This window comes from Odontomachus brunneus, unplaced genomic scaffold, assembly GCF_010583005.1.
Source record: "Odontomachus brunneus isolate Ranch 3 - 2012 unplaced genomic scaffold, Obru_v1 Obru_scaffold_005, whole genome shotgun sequence".
Taxonomy (NCBI): domain Eukaryota; kingdom Metazoa; phylum Arthropoda; class Insecta; order Hymenoptera; family Formicidae; genus Odontomachus; species Odontomachus brunneus.
In genome coordinates this window covers 1,361,012-1,378,112 of record NW_022639455.1, presented here as the reverse complement: position 1 = coordinate 1,378,112, position 17,101 = coordinate 1,361,012, and the positions used below count along the sequence as shown (strand labels likewise).

The window sequence follows — 17,101 nt, the reverse complement described above, 5'->3', positions numbered from 1 at the left end:
GGGGGGGGGGGGAGAGAGAGAGAGAGAGAGAGAGAGAGAGAGAGAGAGAGGAACGTCACTGTCGTGCCTCTAATTGAATTTTTGCGGTGCGCTCTTAACTCGATATCTGCATCTGTCTTATTCAGAGCATCCGTAATTCCATAATCGTCCCGAGTTGGGTTCCATTCATCTCGATCGGACGTTCCCAGATTGAAATCCCCGCGCGATTGACGAAAGCACAAGGGAGTGGGGCGCGTTTTATATATCATCCGGTTTTACTTTCGATCGTGTGAAAGTTACTTAGAACGGCTCGCGCAGAGCGATCGCGATTAATCAGATTTCCGCTCGATTAGGAGCATCGTAGATGAGGACGATTATTATCTACCTCGTCGATACCGATTAATCATCCTCGCGTTTGGGACTGTATTCACCGCTGATAAGAACAGCCGCCGCCCGGCTCACAAGAGCGTTCACGTAGCGTTACATTGTTTATATTGACGGAGCAATAGTGCTTCTTTCATCTAATTTACAACAGTTTAAACATGCAATGAGTATTGCGTAATTCGGCCTTAACTCCGTCGGTCGTGACGGAACGGAATGCGAAATATGAAAATTCATCGTGGTGCGGCTCCGACGATTCGCTGAAGCGATTTCAAAGTACGAAAGAGAGAGAAAGAGAGAGAGAGAGACGCGCGTCTCGAAGTGAGAACCATGCTAGCCGAATAAACCATCATCTAATTCGGGTTTTTGCTGGTAAATTAACCAACAAATATTTTAGTTTCTTGTAAAAATCAAATCTGTCGCGGAATTTGAAAATGGTAGTGGTTATCGCCCACCCACACATACACGCACACACACACACGCACACTCTCTCTCTCTCTCTCTCTCTCTCTCGCCAACACAAAGTAGCGATTACTTGAACAACGTTCTGCCGGTCTCCTATCGGATTTCCGCCAAGGAAAAATTTGATTGCGCCAACTTGCCGCGTTGTCGCCTCTGAATTTGCATCTGCACGAAACTCGCAGCTCCACCGGCCGGTGGAAATTAAATTGAAAGTACCGCGGCACGTTCTTCTTCCATCTCGCCGTCGCACTTGAATCTGGATTTGACGGACAATCGCAAATGAACTGTGCGAGCGACGACGCGCAAAGCAGCAGTGCGTCACGCACGTTGCAGCGAAAAAGTTCACGACGCACGAAGAAAACAGTACGGTCGACCCATGCATAAATCTGCTGGTGCCAACTAGATATGCTCAGTAGTAAAATACGGAACAACTAATTATACGATTTTGCTGCAAACGCAGAGCAATCGCCGAGCTACGTCGACGATATCTGATTGCTGCAAACCAGAATGTATCCATCATTCAAAAAAATGTTTTGCTGGTTCAGCTAGAATTCTAAATGTCGCGGTTAAAATTTATCGCTGTTTTTTGTATCTACTAAGAAATTGCCTGCGATAATAAGATGGAATTTGCAACAGCGGTAACATTCTAGCGATATCTGCAAGCAAATTTAGACGGATGCAAGGATTATACGTTCGTTTGTTTCTTTTGGCGTGTCTTTTTTTATCTATCGTAGCCACTTTCAGAAGAAGTGTGACTGGCCTTAATCTGGTTGGGCGTCACAGAGAGACTTTCTTGTTGAATTTCGCAAATCAGATAGAAAATTTGTCGATGTCATCTACATTAATTAAACGCAAAACATATGCGATATCGCAGTGTTTGCTAGTCATCTTAGCGAATTCCTTGTACTTAAGTAATTCTCGCTATGTGACTACAAGACCATTTTCTTAGGTGATGATAAGTGTCATCCCAACGGATCTCTCGTTGCCACAAACAGATCACACGCAACTATATTGACTATATTGGGAAAAAAAAGGTTTCACCGCCGCGCAGTTAATCATGATTTGCTGAAAATGCATTTGCTGCTGTAACTGAAACTTCCGTTACTGTTGCTACTCAATGAATCAGTGAAACATCACTGAAAACAGTGAATATACGCTGATTTGCAATTATAAGTATTGCACTGAAAGTGTTCAGTGCTATACTTATAACTGTATATCAGTAACTATTCACTGATTCACTTTGAGAGAGTACTGCACTTGTTTCATAGCTAAATATATACATTGAGAGAAAAGAGCGATTGAGTTAACGACACTCCAGTTGAGCGAAGGAAATTCATTTAGTCGATTGAACGAATTGTATAGTTGCAGCGATGAGTTACCAATTGATTCGATTTGGTTAGTAACTATATCAACCCAACTTATCGTTGCACTAACAAGTAATTCGTTCAATAGATGGTTCTCTGAAGGCGACTAATATTGTCGACTCAACTACTTTCCTCAGTACATCGAAATTTAAACTCCACTTTGAACCTGACTTTTCCAACATATGTATATTCTGAAGGATCAAATTGTATGTGCGATACACATGAAAACTGAAATTCTACTGAGCGTCTGTAGATGACAGAAAACGAAATGCCACTTGTAAGTTTTGAAAGGGACCTCTCGGCAAAGCTAGTAAATAGGATCAACAAAGGTTGATACAGACTTTGAAGTATCAAAGTATGCGTTAAATGAAATACTGAGGTCGACAGAGTAGGATCAAAATTTCGACTCGGCTAGCTACTGGCAGCTATACTTTCAAGTGTCCATATGTTACAATAAGATTTAGCTACACAGATTCTCGCTGCCACAACTAACACCTTGCTTTCCGCGTACAAATTTGATGCGCCAAAGTAACAGAGTATCATATTAACCGTACACATTGCCAGAGATCACTGGGGTGAGACTATATTGCTCACAACTAAATATCTCTGGTTACCTGCGCCATATCTTTTTTCTCCGTACACGATATAGTGTTGGTCGGTCGATGGGTCGGTCGGTCGGTCGTGTTGCGACCAGGATTGCGATCCGGCAATTGTTAGCTCGCTAATTCTTCTTTTTTTTTCCCGTCGTTATATCGACTTTGTTAGGTTGACCGAGAAAATAATGGGGACCCGGCGTTCTCTCGCTCCGATTAAAGGCTCCCTCCCTTCGTGGAACGCGGGAAGAGAGAAAAGCGTGCGCGCCTGGTATCCACCGTGTATAATCTGAGGATCACGCCTCTCTGCGGTAAATTATATCTCTTACCCGTGAGACTTAGTCAGATTTTCTTAAAACAACGCTCGATGATTTAGAACGCGCGCTCAGGACTTGGAACGGCCTCGTCCCCGAGAGTACGACGAGAGGGGGGTTGTGTCGTTCGTATCGATTGAGTGTCTTTCTCTTTGTCACTTCGATTTTGTTACTCCTATTTCTCCAACAAAATTGCAACATTACGAGTAAGTGATTGACTAACGATCGACGTTGGTTCCGTCTCGCTCATGTATTACGTTGGACGCAATGCTCCTCCGTGATGCTTCCGTTTGCGGGGAAAATGATTCATTTCGATTCGACTACAATTTGATTCGTTTGAGCTGTCGTTACGTAACGTTTACTTGAGACGAGTCTTTTACGTAAAATGCACGGTTGATGGCCGCGGGGCTAGCTTGTTTAACTTTTATTACGCGCAATTATATTACTCTCGAGGTATATCGCCATAAATCATCGATGCTCGTTTCGATCGATTCGCGCTATCTAGCGCGCCGGACGAGCATCGGTGCGGAATCTGCGCAAGTTTGCACGCATAAACGATCCGACAAAGCGACATCCTAACGAGCTGGCATACTTGGTAGTCGAGCGAAGATCCAGTCGAGTCTTTTGCGCGCACACACACACACACATACACGCATACATACACATACGTGTGAAGCCATCAGTTGTAAGGATAAGATATAAAGAATAAGGCACGATTGGATAGATTAAATGACGTTATTAGATATCTCACGAATACAGTCAGGAATTTTGTTTCAGGATAAAGAGGGAAGGTACGGTGAATTGTCGACTAAACATGTATACATTACTTACATAACGGACACGTACGTAGGAATGATCGCGTAAGAATGATCGCCAGCATTGAGCTTCAATAAAACCTTAACATTGACTGAACCGAAATTCACCGGCCCTTCTAATCGTCTCTATCGTGTCTGAATATATAATATGACACGAGGAGCTGTCGGAATGACAGATTAGTCGGATAATTAACGAGCATAATGTATTAGCGTATCCAGACACGACTGTGTGAACAATTAGAAAGACTAGCGAGACTAGCGAGTGAGCAAATGTTAAGGTTTCATTGAATGTTAAGACGTTATTGAAACTTAAGCATACGATGACGTATACGCAGAGAAAAAGCGTTTGCTATTTATAATCGCATAGTGACTGAATTATAGTCGGAAGAACCATTTTTCTATATTGAGTGTTATTGCAGTGCCATTGATAATATTCTTATATGCATATTGCTATTATTATTGTTTTGTTGGAACCGCAAGAAGATATAGGCAGAAAGTGACTATAATAATGACTTTTAATGAGATTAATCACTTTTGACGGCAGAAGTGACTATAATTTTAACGAGATTAATCACTTTTTTCTCTCAGTGCATGTGTATAATACAATACACCGTATATCGTTTGAAGAAAAAGACAGGATGATGGTGATTGTACAGGCGACTATACGAGTTTTGTATTTACAGTTAATGTATATTATTTGTTGAATTACACACATCACAGTTTCGACTTATTTTTGCAATTTTAAAATTTTTTATATGTATGTACTATATATATTATGACTCTACACGCAAAATTCGTATAATTGTATAGCCGTCATCTCACCTTGTCTTCCTCCGTGTGTATAGATTTCTCGCGATGCTGCAGCGCGTGAGCGACATTTCTCGACACTCGAGAAATTCGTCGAGTTTAACGGACGAGTGGTTTAGCAAGCGAGACATTAGCTCAGTTTCGCACAGGCGAGAATTAGCGCGCCAATTACGCGCGATACCTCCTCTACGAACGATACCCGTTAATTACCGTGCTCTTCTAACAAGCACCGTGTACGACGATCGGATTTTCGTGCTTCTCTTTCACATGCTCCTCTCTCTCTCTCTCTCTCTCTCTCTCTCTCTTTTTCTCCCTCCCTAAAAAAAAGCGGAAAAACAAAGATTATTCCTGGGTATCAACATACTTATTTATCTGTTAATTAATTAATTCACTTATCTATTCGGCTATTTATCTATTCACCCACCCATCTAACTACTTGTCTGTTTATTTATTACATGCAACCTAGCTGCTCCAAAATTAATTTATCTTCCAACTTTCCTTTTTTGCATTCTACTTCGCAGTTTATAACCCGCACTCTTTCTGTACTCTTTATTATTTCTACTCACTGTTCTTTTTTCATATTTTCTTATATTCTAAAAATGTTCCATCGTACTTTATCTCATCTCACAGGTATATGTTATTGTAATTTTTTTTCTGCTCACTATTATATAACTCTTATAGTTTTTAGAGGGTTTGCCCTTGAACGTGAAAAAACACTTTTCTCTCTCTCTCTCTCTCTTTCTCTCTCTCTCTCTCTCTCTCTCTCTCTTTCTGTCTCTCACTCTTTTTCCCCCGAACGTAATCTCTTTCGCTCTCGTATTTCGTCGAGTCTCGAACCCGCTCGACATCTCGCGCGATAATCCTTTAAATTCGATATCGACGGCCCGCTCACTCGCTCGTTCATGGACGTGCAATCGCCCGGCCGGCGATAAGGAACGTCTTATCATCCGGCATGGCGCGCTGTGGACCACCACCGCCGCCGCCGCTGCCGCCGTCGTCGTCGTCGTGCGAAATATCGTCGCTTATTACCGTGCACTAAACTCCGTTTTCCCCCGATGCGGTTAACTAGAATCTCTCAGGCGCGCGCACACACCATCGGCGATTATTAATCGACGCACCGTTGCGCCGCGCGTACGACGTAACGAGATGCAAATGAGTTACACGTGTGCGGCGTCGCCTGCGGCTTCTCAGCGCGGCCACGTTTTCCGCTCCGTTCCGTCCTGTTCCGTTCTCTGTTCCGTCGCCGATCGTAACGAGCGAGCACGTCTCCCCCGATCCCAAGAACCTGCTCGTGCTCTCGCGGTGATCGTTTCGTAATTTTGCAGTCGCTTCTCTCCTCAGCGCGGCGCCCGACAGATAAGAGCCGGGCGAAAACGCTACGCTGCATTACACGACCGGTTCGAGAGCGCGCGTAATGCTCGCCAGTTACGTGAAGGAAGAAGAATCGTTCTTCGATACTGCATCGCGAGTCCGAACTTGCTTGCAAGCGTTACCTAGAGTCCCTAGAATACAGAGTCTGGCCATTCGTAGACCTCTTTTCATTGGTTTGAATCTGCGTTCCCTCACAATGGCGGAATAAGTCAAAATGTAGCGAGAATGTACATCCGTTTAGAATATATATATAAATATATATATATTAAAAGGAAATATTATTGAAAAGAAAAATTATTTTAGTATTTGGATTGCTAATATAAACTTCAGTCTAAAATAAAACAACCTCATTCATTGCAAACTTACTGTAAATATATATATATTTTTAACAATATATTTCTTATTAAAAAATATAGCATACATTTTATTTAAAACTTACATGTGAACAAGTAGAACCAATGTCATTTGCATCTAAAGAGGCACTATTTATATTTCTATTTGATCTATTTTCCAAAAAAATTGTTGGGACTGTGTGGCTTTTCCCACATCTCTGGTGGAAAATGTACCTATTGTATATCAATATAGTTTGTTAATGTATAAATGAAAAACTAAGAATATAAAGTGTCATTAATAAAGCTTACCTCGCATATAAAATATATTTTGGAAAAGTCGAAATCCTTACCAATATTAGTAATCCATTGCTTTTTTTGCTTGAATGCATTGAATAACCTGTTTTCCATGAATTGGAACACTTCCGTACGCAGTAAGACGGCATCCTGTAATTAGTTTCATTTAAGTTTAAATTTTATTTTATTTAAGTTTTAGTTAGATTTATTTCAATAATACTTTTATAACAATTTAGTTATGAATGTTGGTAATATTATTTTAAAATTACAGAGGAAATAGTTAATATATATTGTATATTCTTAAAGAATTATATAATGTTAGTTTTATCTTTTATGTTTATTACAATAATAAAGTGAAATATCAATGCAAAATATCTTACTTACTCTTTTCATATTTTTTTAGCCAAAAATACTATGAAACGATGAGGAAACTTATTTTTGCTGCTCACTTTCCCTCATGACACACACACGCCATTTTGAGGGAATCCGGCCCAAATGGCCAGACTCTGTATTCTAGGGACTCTAGCGTTATCTAGCGCGATGTTCCATTCGCTGAATCGAAATGTGATATTGACAATGTTGAGTCGGTCACAGGTGACCGGCACTATGACATCGCGTCTCATTAAATTGCGTATAAAATATAATCAAGTGCGTTCGAAAAATCGATCGCACGGCCAATAGCGATGAGAGGTGAGAGACGTATACGCCTTGAATTACACTTATTTAAGGTTAATCTTTCAACTGCTTTCAAAAATTTGTGAACATTTATTCGCTGGATACTAACAGTATACTTACTTGTATCAATGTAAGCTACGGCTCAAGTAAGAAAATATACATTTTCGTAAAACCTAAAGTAAAACCTTAGTCTTTCATGAAAAAGCGGTTAAAAGATGTCGGTTAATCAATCGATCAAAATTGATATGATCTTTTTGCGGTATTTCGATACTGTGGCCTCTTTAAGTACTAATTTATTAGTGTTATTCTCCACTATGCTATTCTAACAAACGCTCTGCATTTCTCTACGCTATATATTTTCGCGTCCTTTCCTTATTAATTATAAAAAAATTCCGAGAGCGATTCGTCGATCGGATAATTAGCCGGCGGTCATCGCACCGACAATAACAGCAATAACGAGCAGCCGGACTTGATTAAATAACATCCCTAACGAAGTGAAACTCGTTAATTCCGCCAGATCCTCCTCCCAAATCCAGCTTGCAACGGCTCATTTACCAACTCACGCGTCGAAATTACATTGAGAGAGAAAATATCTAAAAATTGGTGAACATTTACTTGCTGGATACTAACAGTATATTTACTTGTACTAATATAAAATACATCTCAAGTAAGAAAGTATATATTTTCATAAAACCTAAAGAAAACCTTAATCTTCCATGAAAAAGCAGTTAATTGTTCTGTTTAAGTAAAAAAAATTAGGATTTAAGCAATTACGCTATTAGCAAATATTTACGAGTTTTTAGATATTTCTTCTGTCTCAGTATAGGAGACAGTGGATTCCTCCGTTGTCTCATTGTGCATCGCTATAATATTACGTTTTACTCGTTCTCAATAGCAATATCAATATAGTACTCCTATGTGTTTTACCATATCCTAGCCCTAGAGTGTACAGACTGCCATTGGCTAGCTAGCTGGCCGGCCGGCTGGCTGGCTGGCTGGCTGGCTGGCTGGCTGGCTGGCTGGCTGGCTGGCTGGCTGGCCGGCTGGCCGGCTGACTGGCTGACTGGCTGGCTGGCTGGCTGGCTGGTCGCTGACCCTTACTCCGCCGGTGTACGTCCTGTATAATAAACTGAATTCGATCGCGAGATGCACGTCGAGCGGGCTTTTCCTAGATCCCTCCGTCATATCGCTGGTAGACAGTGAACTGCGCCGCTTTTCATTCACTACTCGCGCGCGTAATAATTTATTCACCGTCCGTCCCTCCCTTTCTCTCTCTCTCCTGCTCACCCTCCGTCTTTCTCCTTCCGCCACCGTCACCCTCGCCTGGAAAAACCGTGCGCACTGGCCGCGGAATACACACACGCGTGCATCGAACGAACGCAAAACATCGATCTCATGAATTGGCGTACTTATGACAACATAGAGGCTCTACGACGATAGAACCGACGCGACGTCCGACGTCACGGAAGACCACGTTCTTCCGCGAATCGCGAACGGCTATTTCCGCGAGATAGAATGGATGCTTTTCTGGCGTATTCTTTCGTAGATCACTTAAGGCGGCGTTGCTCTTAAGGCGAGCAAGCAATTAAAATAATGTCATGATAAGGAAATAATTCGTTCGTGAGGACGCGCGCGCGAGTTTCCGCGCGAGAACGATGGATCTCGATAACCCTTTCCCGCGCGCGACGGAAGTATCGAACCATCCGCGGCACGGGTGAATCCGCGAGAGCCACGTTGTCTGGTCGGGGACGAACTTTGAGAGAGAGTGAGAGATATGCATGCGCACACATGTGCATGTACATAAACCCACACAAGTTATAATCAACCGTTACACCGGTCAATACGACCTCGCGCGAAAATAAAAGTATAGTCCAAATAGAACTCGTCAATTCTATTCCGGAGTAATCGTATCACCCTTCTTACTACCGCGAGGATTAACCTTGAATCCGCAACGTTTCGTTCCCTATTTCTTTCTTCTTTCTTTCTTTCCACTTCCGGCTCGACATCTGTTGAGTGTCGCGCTCATGAGCGCACTTCTGCGGTTTCGCGATATCTAATTTCGAAATGTGCCGTTTCTCAGCCGATGTTGTCGCGAATATCCTCGCGCTCTTTGTGGCGATTATGAAATCAACGCAAGAACGAGTCGAGAGTTAAATATGCGCACGTGTGTGAATGTGTGTATGAGAGAGAGAGAGAGAGAGAGAGAGAGAGAGAGAGAGAGAGAGAGAGAGATGCACGAGCGAAACTAACATTTTACATTTCTCCGTGAGAGATTCGTGGCATAGTCAGTAATATAATTTGCGTATGCAGATTCGAAAATTACAAAATTATTGAATTACCCAGACTTTTCTCTCTTTCAACCTCGAGACGGAAACATTAGATTACACTGAGAAAAAAATATCTAAAAATTAATATTTATTAGGTGGATATCATTTATTCGGTTTAAATGAAGAGAATTTTTATTTAAATAAGAGTGGTACCCATCTAATAAATATTAGATATTGTTAATTTTTTAATATTTTTTTCTCAGTATAAGAATTGTGTATTACGAGATAGAAGTAAAGTGATTTTATCTCAGTATATACACACACACATAAAGATATAATTCTATTGCTAAGAAAAGCGATTACTCGGTTTATTTTCCTCCTTTTAACTAACGATTTCGTCCAACAAAGAATATTATTTTAATAGTAATCTTAAAATATATTTGTCACAAATTTTAGACAACCTCGTTATCGTACCTAAAAGAATTTATTCTATCCTTATTATATTTTATTCTTATATTCTATCTTTCATGAAAATATTATAAAATTTTATCGAAGGAAAGATTAGTTCGATTTTATGTAGTAACAAACCGAATTTTCGTTTTAATTTCATATTTCTGGTAATGAAATGCTAAACTTATAGGATTCAAAATGTAAATAACGGATTCGCGAATATAAACCTATGAAATATTTGAAACAAGTAACATTTACCTCATATGTATTTTTCTATATATGTAAGCCAAATATTTATAATTCTAATATCAGAAAAAAAGATCTTAATACGATTAAAAGTTTTCCTTTACATAAATATATTCTTCTCATCGATATATACATTAAAAAAGTGTTAAGAAGTATTAAGGTAAGGTCAATATAAACACTTTGGTAGATATTTAACGTTTTATTGTGTGTAAGATATGTTCTAATCTAATATAAAAATTAAAAATTTTATGAAGTATTGCTTTTTTCTTTCGACTTTATTTACATACTTTTGTTGCATGCTCGATGAGTTGAAGAATAAATAAAGAGAATAACAAGAAATAATAAGAATAACTAGCAGGATTCTCGAATGCACCCGAAATTATAATCATTAATTGTATCCAATGTCATTAACACGTGGAATGTCGTGACCGACGCTACGATACCATTGTGCCTCATTAGATTACGTCCAAGATATAATTAAGTACACGTTAAAAAATGGAAATCACTGAAACTTAAAAGACTGAGCCATTGAAATGAGGCAAAGAACACGTCTTCAAGATTTCTCTACTCCACCTTCAGTAATGTAATAATTAACCCTTTTGCGTGCTAAATTCTGTTTTCTAAAGGTATAATTTTTTTCATTACTTTCACTCCATTAAATACATTAATACAAGTCTTAGCAAAAAAATTAAAAGCTTTATGTTTGGCGCCAAAGGAATAGGGACTCTGATATTTTATTGGGATTTTTGAGAGGGCATGTTTGTTTCAACGCGGTAATAAGTAGAGTGATAGCTGATGTGTTCTAAATGCCGAAAAGGCTGTTTATTCGATCGAATAACGTTATTATCAATGGTGGAGAAAACATGTCCCGTTGGTAGCGAAAGGTTTAAGTATACTTTTTACACAATCAAGGGAAATCGGGGCGACGCGTCAAAGAAATATCAAATATGAATTTCGCGTACTAGCATATCTCTCTCTCTGACGAAAGCCGACGAACAAACCGCCAGACATACACACGGACACGCTGCGAAACGTAAACACGGATTCGAGACCGATAATTCGCTCTTCGCGCTGTATAATGCTCGACGGCGCGGGGAGGACGTATGTGTGTATATGTGTGTGTGTGTGTGTGTGCATATACATGTGTACGCGTAAAAACACTGGCTTTAACTCTGTTCTAATTCTAACTCCTGGACTATATTTATACTAGAGCTTTTCCCCATTCATCGCGAACACGCGATGTGTCGTTACGTGAATTAACGCGGCGCGGCGCGGCGCGTCGCCACATCGTCGTCGACGTCGCCGCTCACCCCGTTATTTTCGTCGCGCTTCATTTTACACGCCTCGCGTATCAAGATCGCGTTTCATAATCGCGCACGCACGCGGGAGCGCGACCTTTATCTCGCGCCTATGTATGCAACTAGTTTCCCGGCTCGCGCGCGCGCCGGCTCCAAAAGGGCGGAAGGAGGATCGATGAATGAGAGAGACGGCCACGCGTTCCTGGCCGATCTGTGTCTCTTTGTACGCGTGGCAACGAGTCGAAGGGACGTCAATCGAAAAAACGTCAATCAGAACGATGGAACAGACAACTATGAGAGAAAGAGAGAGAGAGAGAGAGAGAGAGGAAAGCGACGAAGCGACTGAGAAGAGAACGCGAACCGGCCAGGCCGAGTCTCCTGACGCAAACGTTTTAATAAATGTAAACGAGCACACGCTGCTAATGCGTCGCGTCCTGCGGCATGATTGAGGACTGTAAAAACGCGCTGAGAATACACAAGAGAAGAAAAGAATTTATTCAGAGAGAAAGAGAGAGAGAGAGTCACCGCGGCAGTGACTGCGAAAGACTGCTTTCTTCGTCTCTTTCGTTTTGGAACTTCCCGCGACGCGCGAGATCTTAATTGTATCGATTAATTGTATCGCGAAACGCTTCGCCTCTCGTTCATTCACGTCGGGGGGGATCACGCTTTACGGCTCGGTGTTTGATGCCTCAGAAACGTCGGTGTGTTGACAAAAAAAGATGAAAAACAAGGAACTGGATGGAAACGAGACCTAACTGTTGCAGGCAATATTCTCGCGTGTATAATTATTCTGCGCGCGGGATGTTGGACGTATGACAAGAACGCGGGGACGCCTTAAACGCGCTTTGTCATGTATCTAGCAAGTTGTACGTCCGTCGTCCGTCCCTTACGTAACGTCGCCGACGTTTGGCGTGTCGACGCCGACCAGGTACACGGGGAAAGACACGATATATTTCGAGACATCGTCTTCGCCGTCGTCAACAGCGGCAACTTGCAGAGTCGCCCGCGATCGTTACTTCTGATAACGCGTGCAAATTTCATTAATATTTCAACGGGTCTGTGGCCGAGGAGAGCTAGCGCTGTAATTGAGCCGTTAGTAGCTCCGACGAAATTGCAGCTCTCACGCATCGAGAGAAAATCGATCGATCGCGCGGCCGATATCTCTGCTCGCCTTGCAGCGCGTGTATCCTCGCGATCGTGTTTTCGTCCCTGTCGTTCGTTCCGCTGTTTCGCGTTTTACCTTACAGTCATTCGGATACATTAGTCTATAATAGGTACATTATATAGATATATTATAAAGGCATATCATAATAGGTTTCTGCGATAGTCGAGGCACATTTTTCTATGAACCTATTTGATATCACTCCGATATCACGGCGCTTAATGAGTCATCATATTTGGAAAAATATCATGACTGCCACTCTTTTCTCAATTATCAATTCCTGTCAATCTTCGTGTACTTATCTTGTCTCCCATACGTCGTAATCTTGCTGGAACGGTATCCAACGAGTTAAAAAGATACATCCAGGTAGGCAGACAGGCACGTCGTAGCTGGCTGCCCGCGCGCTTACCTTTCGCGTGCTCTTCTCGTTCGCAGAACCGTCGTTCCGCCTGAAATCGCGCCTTACAATGTTAATCGCGTCCTCGTCGCCGATCGATAAACGGCCGATCGATCGATCGAGAGAGAGAGAGAGCGCTCGCAACCAAAGAGAACAATGTGGCGGATCGGTGGAAAATGAAAATTCCACAACTAACGGCCATGGTGCTTATAATGTTCCATCTGCCACTCGCTTCCGTTCGCACGCCTCGATTAATCGCGCTTCTCTATCATCAAGACATTACGACCGCACGCTCTCTCGTGTGTGCGCGCGTGCGCGCACATACATACACACACACACACACACACACACACACACACGAGAGCGTGTTTCTGCCTCTACGTGTATGAGAGCTCGCCACTCTAGGGCTTTATTCGCAGGACAAGCGCAGGGGTAGGGGAGCACCTGTGCTACAAGGTTGAAGAGTACACGACCACTCCTTGTTTGTCGCAACCTGTTAACGCGCCGCTTCGCGTTACCACAAGCAACCCTTCACACGTCGCTCAACCGGCGGGAAAACTTTAGGGCGTGTTGTAATCCCTACCGACCGACATACCGACCAGCACAGGCCGCCCTATCCGTTCTTTCCACGATCATCCCGGATTATACTTCGTCGTTTCTCAAAACTCCGCTATTGAAGTCAGCTCACCGCGAAGCCGGTGAATCGATCCTCTGACGCAGATCGCTCGCGAACGAATGGCGGTGATGTTGACGGCGGTGAAGGGTAGCAGTGGTGGTGGTGGTGGTGGTGGTGATGACGACGACGGTGGTGGTGGTGGTGGCAGTAGCAGTGGTATCCCGTATAATCGGATCCCTTCACGAGCTTTTCCTTTCGTCAGCGCGTATCACTCCCCGACCCTCGCTGCGTTGCGTGCAAACACGGGACACGTGCGATGAATAACCGCCGCGAATGAATAAGAGAGTCAACTTATTCGGCGCGATGGATTCTTTACCGTATTTCCGTAACGCGTCGTAACTCACTCGCACTCGAGAGTGCACGCGAACGCCATTAATCTCGACGTGGCGAATTGTTGCTCGGAAAGTCCGCCGAAACGTCTCGAATCAAGCGAATTCAATTTCGACGTTGTGTGCGACGAGCTTAATTGCCTCGGTTCTCCCAGCCGAGATTTTCGCGTTCTTTTGATCTCATGTGTGTTTGCGTGAAATTCAAAATTTCAACGAGGCGATCGCTTTGCCCGTTTTTCCCGACGGAGGTTCGTGGGAAACGCTCGGAAAAAAAAAATATAATCTCATCCTCAACAAAATCCTCTTACACACGGCTTCGAGAGGATCCTTCTAAAGGCAGAAGGAAGATATTCCGAGCACGATATTTTCTCAAAGAGAGGAATTTCATCTTTACAAGTCTCGTTTTTTATAGAAATTTCTACTAGTAAGAAGGCATTTTGCTTCTTACTAGTAAACGTATTCCTCTTGATCTAAGAGAGGAAAAGAATTGAAATAATATCTAGCGGATTCCCGATTAATAATGATCAACCTTCTCATCAGAAAAGAAATATTCTTCCGCTAAAAGTTTTCGCTTACACTGAGGAAAAATACTTGAACATTTATTTGTAGGACACAGAATTAATTTTCATGAAATGAAGTTTATTTCGGTGACTAAACTCTATACATAATTTCTCAAGTATTTTTTTCTCACTGTAAAATACGAAATTACAAGAAATAGCACTTTCACTTTGTGAAAGTAAAATATTTTTTTGGATATTGAAATTTTTTTCTTTTATAGAAGAATCCTCTCGAAGTCGTATGTATATGTAAGACGATTCCGCTAAGAGTGAGATCATATTTTTTGAGTGAATGAAAATTTTCTAGGAAACAGAAAAGAACACATGAACGAAAGAAGAAGCACGATTCACGGTACATTGTGCAAATATCACTTCGTTCTTATCGCTGTCTACATTCCGCGCCGACGTCGTTAGTTTGCGTTTTCGCGTTTCCATATTACTCGTTCGATATTACTGAGGCAAATCGCTACCAGGTATTGTATTTTAGAGCGCACGTATCTTCCGTAACAAATGCGCGCCTACTTTCTTTCCGTCTTTTCCCTTACATTCTTTCTTTTGTAGCGAACTTGAGAAATTTTTCGTCACGCGTGGCCTTCATCGCGCGACGCGTTCCTATCAATAGCGATAACATTCTCGAACCCGCTAATTACCAGCCGAGCGCTTTATCGTACAGCACGTTGCATAATGAGATACTAATTCGAATCGCTACTTTATGTTGCGCGATCGGTCTCTCTTCATTCGATTGAGACATTCGTTGGGCGACGTGTCCCGCGTTTTTGGTCTCGCCTTATCGAGAACGGAGCGCGAAATGTCGAATACATTCGAACATGACGATAATTCACGGACGTATATGTGTGCGAATTTTATCAACGTTTTCTATCCTCTAATATACGTCATGCAGGCGACGCGACACGTGTTTTGGCGTATACTCATACGTTGTTATGACAGAAATAAGAAGTAACGCGAATATCAAAGAATTAACAGACGTCAACCTAACCACTCGACTTTGAGATCCGTCCGATCTGATCGATAGCGGGCACGCTCGTTAAGTAAAATGAATTCGCGTTTGCTGAATGCCATCGTTTCATCCGATCAACTTTTCGAGACTTCGCTCGAAAACGTTCGTTGTTCTCCAGCATTTCATCTTTACTCGATCCGACGCGGGTAATAACGCGTTTTTAAGCTAAATATGAAAGAAAGAGAGACAGAGTCAGAAAGAGACAGAAAGTCAGAGAAAGAGAGAGAGGGGGGGGGAGAGAGAGAGAGATTGGGAGAGATTGGGAGAAGGCCTTTAACTATTAAGAACGAAAAGGGAGTTTTGGCTGCCCGCACTGGTGGAGAACGTCATACGTGTGCCGCATCGATCGTGTATTACGCATTTAGGGCACACGGTATCGTATATTACATATTTAGGGCACGATAATTTAGGGCAGAGTGAAGTAATCGCTTCCCTCATCAACCTCGTGAGACACGCGTCGCTCGTGCGCCGAATTTTTCCCACGAGCCTTAAACGTGATAATGCCGAGGATACACATATGAAAAGATGTCCTCTTCTCTCCCGCGATATATTCGCGTTCTTCGTTCGCACAAAGTTAGACGATATTACGAGGAAAATCAGTTAATGCACAGAGTAATTTTAAGTGGATTTCTTTCTATGATTCTCATTCAACCTTTCGTTGTCCGTCATTAAAATAATGGCGATTGAAATTCGGAAATTCGTGCGTCACGACTTTCGCAAGAAAGGACGCTACGGATTCACTTTCAGAATGCAGCTGGTCATGTCGTCGAGTCAGCTGTACGTGTATGCGCGTGTGTGAGTGTACGTATATGTGAATCGTCTTTTTAAGTTTCAACGGTCAACTTGTTCTCACACAATGCTGTGTATAATTACGACAACTCGACTAGAAGTTTATCCTATGTGAACAAATTTCTGATCAGGTTATTCCGACTAATTATAATATTTGGTTTGTATATAAGCTGACATTGTCAAGCTGTAATAAGTCATGTAATGCAGCTGGGCAATCAGAATCTCATTATTAATAAAAATTTATTAATAATCAGGTGGTATCACTTTATGCATCCAGAAAAAAATATAAATAAAAATTTATTCGGGGATACTAATAATATGTGTGTGTGTGTGTGTGTGTTTGCTTATTCCAATATAAAATATTTTTCAAATAGAAAAATATATTCTTTTAAAACCTGAGCTTTTACGAAAGCAATTATTTATTCTATATAAATAGAAGAATTTGGAGATTTAAAAGTAAATATATCACTAGAGTACCCACCGAATAAATATTTTTTTTTTTTTTAGATATTTGTTCTTTCAATG

The 17,101-nt window shown here is 41.8% G+C and overlaps 1 protein-coding gene across 6 annotated transcripts in view; it reads left to right on the top strand.

The window, feature by feature from the left end:
- LOC116849065 (myocyte-specific enhancer factor 2) overlaps positions 1–17,101 on the top strand; it is a 112,630-nt gene that overhangs the window by 76,418 nt on the left and 19,111 nt on the right. The gene's annotated exons all lie outside the window — the stretch shown is intronic.